Source organism: Parasteatoda tepidariorum, chromosome 5 (genome assembly GCF_982258835.1).
Source record: "Parasteatoda tepidariorum strain Cologne lab strain chromosome 5, Ptep-v5.0, whole genome shotgun sequence".
NCBI classification, from domain to species: Eukaryota; Metazoa; Arthropoda; class Arachnida; order Araneae; family Theridiidae; genus Parasteatoda; species Parasteatoda tepidariorum.
Window position 1 is genome coordinate 85,882,159 of NC_141759.1, and position 8,135 is coordinate 85,890,293.

The window sequence follows — 8,135 nt, forward strand, 5'->3', positions numbered from 1 at the left end:
CAATTAGCGGGGATTACTTCAGAACTGAGGATATTCAGTTCTGGCTTGAAATGTCCCATTGATCAAAACTAGCAGATAACGTCTAGTCTTAACTGCCTGACTTTATTCGGAAGCTTGCTTAAGAAGAGTTTGTAAATGAAGTTTTATTTTAAAGGTTTCATATTCTTCAATTTATTGACAGTTTTGATTGGAGAACTATGAGCATTTGATTCCATTTTTAAGGTGGTAGATGAGAGCAATATATTACTTAAATCATGATATGTATATATATATATATATATATATATATATATATATATATATATATATATATATATATATATATATATATATATATATATATATATATACTACATATACATGCACTTATTGAAATATGAAAAAAAATTAACTTAATAATTTTATATATTTTATGTATAAATAAAATAATAGTTGAAACTACATTTTAATTACATTTTAACAATTACAAAGTAGCACTTTCAAATTAAGTTGTTTCTATACAAAGCTAAGTCGCATTTTCTAAATTAATCAAGGAATGTTGTATAACAATGTAGTTTTTTAAATTTAACGTAGCTGTGTTTTTAAATTTTAAATTGAACGAAGTTTTGTTCTCTGACTATGTAGTCTTATAACGATAATTCCTAATGTTCCTAATGTTTTCTGAACATTATAAATAAATTTACTTCACATTTTTTGCATGTTTTTTTGGAATAATTGTAAAATTAATAATTGTGGTATTAAAACAATACACAATGATACAAAATTTTGATCAGAAATCTTATATAATGAAACAGAGGAATAAACAAACAAATAAATGAAACAACAAATACATAAATATATGTCAAAAAAAGAAAAAAGTACTTAAGTTTAAATCTGGAACATTTATTATTTCTTTTTTCATTGCTGAAATAAAATATATATAATGAATATGAATTAATATATGGCTATTTCAAAATGCATAAAACTTATTTAAAAATATAATTACTAAGATTTTGTACAAAGCTTCTTGTTTTATTTATAAATTTAAAAAAATAACATAAGCAATTCAAGAGCATTTATTTATTATTGTACGGAATTTAATTATTTTTTGCATTTTATATAACTGATAAACATACTAGCTTTATTATCTTGCAAATAATGCAAAAAGTAAATCAATTTGGAATTAGCAATTTTATAGATGTATGCAACATTTTATAGTTTTAAGCTAATCAATATACAACATCATCTGGTTAAAAACGTCGTCATTTCTTAACTAAAATCATTTTCTGTCAAACATATGAATAAGAATGATAGATATTCTAGTTATAATGACTACCAAATTTTATTATTCATGTGCGAGTTCATAATATATTATTCAAAAGCAAACTTTTGAATATGCTGTTTTGAGTATTCAAATATATTTTAAAGATTTATGACTTGTCAAAGTGAATTATAGTCAGAATGAAAAGAATTTACGTAATCTGCTCTGTACATTTATCAGTTTGAACTCTTCTTTATTTTCTATTTTAGAAAAAGGTATGTATTTAATTTTTAAAATTGTTTTTTATATACAGATGTATTTTTAGTTTTTTTTGTATTTTTCTGAAAATTAGTGACTTAATCATCAAATATTAATGCAGTAATTTATCAAAGCTTTAGTAAAATCTGTTTTCGCCATTTTTTAAATTTTTAGTTCGAATTTTTAGTTCGAGTTAAATTAGTTCGAAATCGCTAAGTTTCTTAATATATGTTTTTGGGTTCCTTATAAGTTCACTTACGGAAAAAAAGAGAAGACATTAACTCTTTACTGAGGAAGATTTTTAATTAGGACATTATTATAAGCTGGACATATTTTTTAGTTTTTTAAGTTTAGCTTCTTAAGTAGTTAGTACCAAAAATTTGCGATTATAAACTATTTAAATAATTGTTTTAATACTTGATGTTTCTTTTTGAGAAAGAATTACTTCAACTTGGACTGAACGAAACACTTTTACTAGATGAATATTTTTACTTGGTTCCCACTGTGGAAGAAATTCCCCCTCCTTTGATTTAAATAACATTTATTTTTTAAATCACAACAATAAGAGAAAGATGAAAAGAAATGTAAATATTTATATACTTAATAAATCTAAAATATTGCAGACTTATTGTTGAGGACAGCTGTTTAAACAAAAGGGATTCATTTTTCAACAATGCCCAAAGTTTTAAAACATTGTTGGCAAAATGTTACACAGTTTATATATGCAACAAATGGATTGGAAAAAAAAAATTACTCATTCTATTTTTGATGCTTGCTTGTGTAACATTGAAAACATGAATTGCTTTTTAAAACTGTTTAGAAAAGGAAAATCGAAGGATAAAGGTAAATTTATATCACAAATTTTATTTAGTAAATTATTTCATAATTGTACTGCCTATTTTTTCTATGAAAATTATTTGTTTTCGCATTGAAAATATCTGCTTCTTATTTTCTTCTTTTTGATATCTTGTTCAAAGTTGTTTCCTTTTCCCCATATTCTCAAACCACTTTGAATGTGTTTGTCTTGTTATGTTTCTACTGTCATCTGGTGTATAGTCATTAAGGAAGGTTTTTGTTTATGGAAGAAGAATTATAATTTTTCCATTTCTGTACCTTTTCTGCTTCAGCAACATTGTTTTTATTTATTTATTCCTTATTATTGGTGTTTCAAAAATTGCGTTTTATTTTGTAAGTAACATTTTCTTTAATTCAGATTTATTTATGTTATTTAATTAAAGATTTATATAAAATTTCCAATTGTGTGGTTTGCACGCTCCTTTAGAACAGGTCGAGATTTATCAAAGTTTTCAAATATCGAAGTTTGGGTAGGGGAGATGATGTAGATTTATGGGATGTAAAAAGTTTAGCGAAATTGCAGTGATGTTATTGCGTGGGTTGTTTAAACTGTTTATTTGACGTAGATGCCCAAGTTAGAGAATCAGTTTATGTACTGATAGAACAATGAGAAGACGTAGCAGCCTTGAAAGGCTACAAGCCAGGAGGAGATGTACCAGCAATAAGAATTAGGCGGGGTTCAAAACTTTCACAGACTGTATTTCTTTCTTATGGGTCTGATAAAACAGAGTGGCGATGCAGGCAAAAAATTAAACATTAGAACAGTTTGCGTACTGACAGAACAAAGAAAGGTCTTAGCCGCCTTGTAATACTACACGCCAGAATGCGAGCGAAGAAGTCTTGGCTTTTGAGATTTGCCAATTACCAAAAGTTTGCGCTTTTTGGATCCATTCATATTAGCACATTCTAGAACGGTGAGTCGCACTTTTCAAAGTTTACCACCAGAGCATTTTTCAATTTTAAATTCTATTGTTTGGTTAGGTGTCATTTTATAAAATAATCCAGCTTCATCAGAGTTGAATATGTCTTTCTCTTCATAGTTAAGGGAGATATCATTCCAAACATTTCTTTTCCAATCCTCAATATCAGATAAGGAAACACTTCCCGACTCTCTGATAATTTTTCCTGAAATTATGTTATTCCGCTTTTTTAAACCTGCCTAACCACCATTCGAGCACACAAAAGTAATCTCATAAAATCTCCTAGCAAATTCATCGGTTTCGGCTTGAAGCATTTGTCCTGATACTGGAATATTGCGGCTTCTTTGAATGCTGAACCACTTCAGTAATGCTTCTTCCTTTAACATCCTTATGATTTACTTTTCTTTACTTTTTCTGCCATATAAATTTTTTTCATGAGCAGAAATTGTTGATTGCCTATTTTTCCATATGTTACAAGCTGTAGATTTGAGTAATTTATGTTCCTTTCAAATATCAGCTTGATTGCATTCACTTTCAATTTTTCTGATTATGCTCATTTTACCATCAATGGAGAACGTTTTATGTTTACTGCTCGCCATAGTTGAATTTGAGACACTTATTTGCAGACTTTTTTAACTGAACTGAGAGTAAAAAGGAGTTGAAATGAGGGCCTTATCAACAAAAATTAGTGTCCAACCCGCTGACCAATAATGAATAATTACACACTCCCTCTGACAGAAAATGCATGTTGATCCCACTGACCCCTTACAGGTGCATCATCTGCCTGGGTTGGTTTGCTTGGTTTGTTTAGGAATGGAAAAGTGAGATAAAAGAAGCAAACAAGAAAAAATGCTTATCTCTTACATACCCATCTATGGATGGTTTTAAAAATCAGTACATGTATTTATTCTGAAGTAGAAACTTTAAAATTATTACAAAAAAAAAAAAAAACTGAGGAAAAAAGTCAGTCGAAGACAGAAAAAAGTTGGTTATATCCAACTTCCTCACTTTTTTGGTTCACTATATCCACAAAAAATAGCATTGTACGCGTATAGCAAGGGACCGAAAATTTCGTTCACTATTTCTGGAAGTTCACAATAAGCCGCGTTCACTATAGCGAAGTTTGACTGTAATTAAATATAATAAATACTTAATAAAAGTTATTTTTTCATGGAATTTTCTTTGAATAAAACAATCTTATAATTGTAGGCAAAATCTATTTTAATTAGCAAAAAAGTGATCAAGATATGGTAAAATAAGCAAAAAGTAAAATTTAGATTAAGGAATTCAAAACTGAAGCACTCTCCTGACCAACTATTGGGACCAATTTCCCAGATTACGACTACAGCCTATATTTCAGGGGTCAGAAATCTGAATGCATTGAAAATTAGGTTTATTCAGAGAAAGTGCATTTTGTGTCTGATTTCATAACTTAAAATATCGTCTGCGTTTATTAATTAGCATACTTGAGGTCATCCCCTCGAGAGATTAAGAGTGAGTCTTAGAACGTGAAATCTGATCATTAGATCAAAAGTTATTCTGGGTGCTTTTTTTTTGGTGGACTGTACATGCATATTTTTCTGTAAGACAAACCAGATTTTGTCTGTTTCAAGATCTTGTAAACTTTGTATTTAAAATATTTAGATAAGTATTCATGATTTTCATTATTTGACATCTCCAACGTACTGAGTGACTTATATTCTATTAAGATTGTATTTTATTATTATACCTCGCCAAAAACATAATCTTTTAACTTTATATCTGAAAATACAACAATGTCTATTTACTTTCAACAGTTTTAAATTTTAATATTTTCAATAACTGTGAGGCTCATTTCTAATAACTCTAACTGATTGTTGAAAGCTATTATTTAATAAATGTTTCTACAATGTGCAATATTTTTATGTATTATTGGAAGATTAAAGCAAAGGAAGAGCATAAAAAATGCTCATTCTATTTTTGATGCTTGCCTGTGTAACATTGAAAACATGAATAGCTTTAAAAAACTGTTTAAAAAAGAAAAATCGAAAGATGATTTAAGAGGTAAATGTAACAAGTTAACTTCTTTAGTTTACTATTTTCGTAATTGAGGTTTATATTTTCCAAATGACATTATTTTATTTAGCATTAAAAATGTCTGAACATTAAAGTTGAAAAATTAAAAAGCAAAATTATTTATAATATTAGCATAAAGAGTGCATTAGTATTTTTTTGTATTCAATGAACAGTTGGAGATTTCCCCCTAAAACGGTTTAAAAAATCATTAATAATTAATAATTTTTCTGTTTCTCTTTCAATTTTTAACTAATTTTTGACATGAACTAAATACCAGCCTTTCTTTTTTTTCACTCTTAAACAACCCCTAGTAATAAAAATAATCAACAATCATCTAATAATATTATTCAAAGTTTATGTTCGCAAATATCGTTAATTTTTAAGTTCTCTCGCAAGATACATTTAATACTGAGGTTATTATTTCGAAATAAAAATAGCTAATAGTTAAGGAAAAATTATCTTTATTTCTATCAGTTATTGATTTATTACTATGTAGCAAAGTTATCAATGTTTCATGTCTTGGTACCAGGGCTTTAAGTGTAAAGTTTGGGGACATTATCAATATTACTCTGCATAATGGCGAAAAAAAGACAAATGCTGGGAATGTGATTTTTATGTACGTAAAACTTATGGCTTTATATCTTGATTTATATTGTAGTCTCTTTGTAATCTCTTGCCACCTATGGGTAAGATGACGAAATATACTATTTTTGGTGAAAGGGAATATTTTTTCACTTGCTCAATTAATTATTATTCATTTATTTTTTTATAAAAAGCACAAAAGTGGAAACAAGCTATTCTGTAAGTATGATATTTTTAAGTAACTTACTACATCATTTAGAAAAATATTTGAACTATCAGTTCATGTCCTATAACTTTTAAATACTTATCGTTCATAATTTTGAGCAGGGATGCTTCTCTTTCTACAAAAGTTTTAAGAAATTTGCAGTGAATTAAATAATACAACTTGTAAAATAAGAATAATTATGCCTACTCTTTCAAAGTGATACCGCAAGATAACTGCAATAAAGTTTCATTTCCTGTAATTTGAATTTTTAATGTGTAGTGGTAGAAAAATTACTTATGCTGAAAAGTACTAAAATAAAAATAACTTGAATTTCTTTACCAGTAGAAAATAGTTTTTTACAAAGCGGAGCAGGTTGACATCTCTGCTGCCGTCGTATAATTTTAAAAACTAACTTACTGGCATTTCAATTTTAATGTAATATCAATATTCCTTAAGTCACTCCATCGTGTCAACAAATTCTTTCAATTCATCTTACAATATTTGTTTTAGTCAGACTCTCTGGTTGTCCATGTCTTTTGAACCTTTTAGTTTTTTAAACTATTTGTGATTCTAATATTTTGCTTCAATTTATCATATTAATTTTCTGATTCAGAGTTAAAATGAATATTAACTTCTGTGCTTTAGGTTAAAGTTACGCTAATTAGGTTCGGTGCTCTTTGTTAAAGGCGTTTTACTATGCCTTTGTATTTTTGTTTTAAATTTTTTCATATTGTACTTTTTATTTCATGTGCCATTCTTTTTTGTTGTTAATGTAATTTTTTGTGTTTTATGTATGTTTAATGTATGTTTTGTATGTAGAATGCATGTTCTACTCTGTGAACTTGAATAGGGCGGGTCGAGATACGAAGAAACTGTTCCTTAAGTAAGATTTCTGTGAGTATAATTATTTACGTTTTTCAGGGAAAACTCATGATGCAGAAATATGTATTTGTTACATTTTGAAAGAGAGTATTAAAAATTAGTTATGTTATTTTGAATTGTAAACTGATCAATTGAAATCTGTAAATATAATTTCAGAGACTAGTGTTGTCCGAACAACCTGGTTTGGTATCTTTAAGAAGAAGAAGAAAAAGAACCAAACTGTGGAGGTTCCAAATTTGGATAGCACTGATGAAAATGGCTATAAGGAAAAGCCTGATGAGAATGGCTTCAATGAAAAGCCTGATGATGAAATTGCTCAAATAAGTAACAACAAAATTGAGCTAAAAGATTTTGTGGAAGCCGATATATCTGAAGATCCATCTTGCCTTCCTGAAAATGGAGAATCGGCTTTTGAAACGGAGTTTGTCCGATTTCCGGACATTGAAAATAAATTTTGTGATGAGGCTGATATGCCACATACTAAAACCTGCGCTTTTGGTGGTGCTGGAGTGAAAAATTATGAGAAGGATTTGAAGAAAAATCAACCAGGTAAATTATTATTACAAATTTCCTTTTTTTGCAAAGCAAGCAATTTAACAGCAGTCCCACGAGGACAAGGAAGTCAATCATGAATTTTACTAAAACTGAAAAGTATACAGCTGTTTTACATAATAGATATAGTAATAAAGACAATTAACGTTTTATTAATAACCTACTGGGGTGAAACTGTTTAACCGTTGCAGTTTTAGAAATTCAAAATTGTACATAATTTTTTTATGTTGTTTTTTTAAAATGGTGTTTTGGTGTTTTTTGGTGTTTTGGTTTTGGTTTATGGTGTTTTTTTAAAATTTATTTTGCGTAGTATGCTGTTTAAAATTAGTAGAATGCTCAAAATGAGAACAGAAAGTATTCTGTTTTTGCATTTAAAAAATTCATCCAGTTCCCTTTAGGCGGCTTCTTAACAGCAAATTCGAGCACAGAACTATATCTGCTCTTAGGGTCTTAGCTGATGAAAAATCCTGAGCTAGCCTTCTTGATGACCAGCTTTTCTCTCACGTTTCTCTCCTTCCCAGAGCTGAGGGAGTTGCTTGCTTTCGAATAATTACTGGACATGAATACTTGCAGGCCCATCTATTTA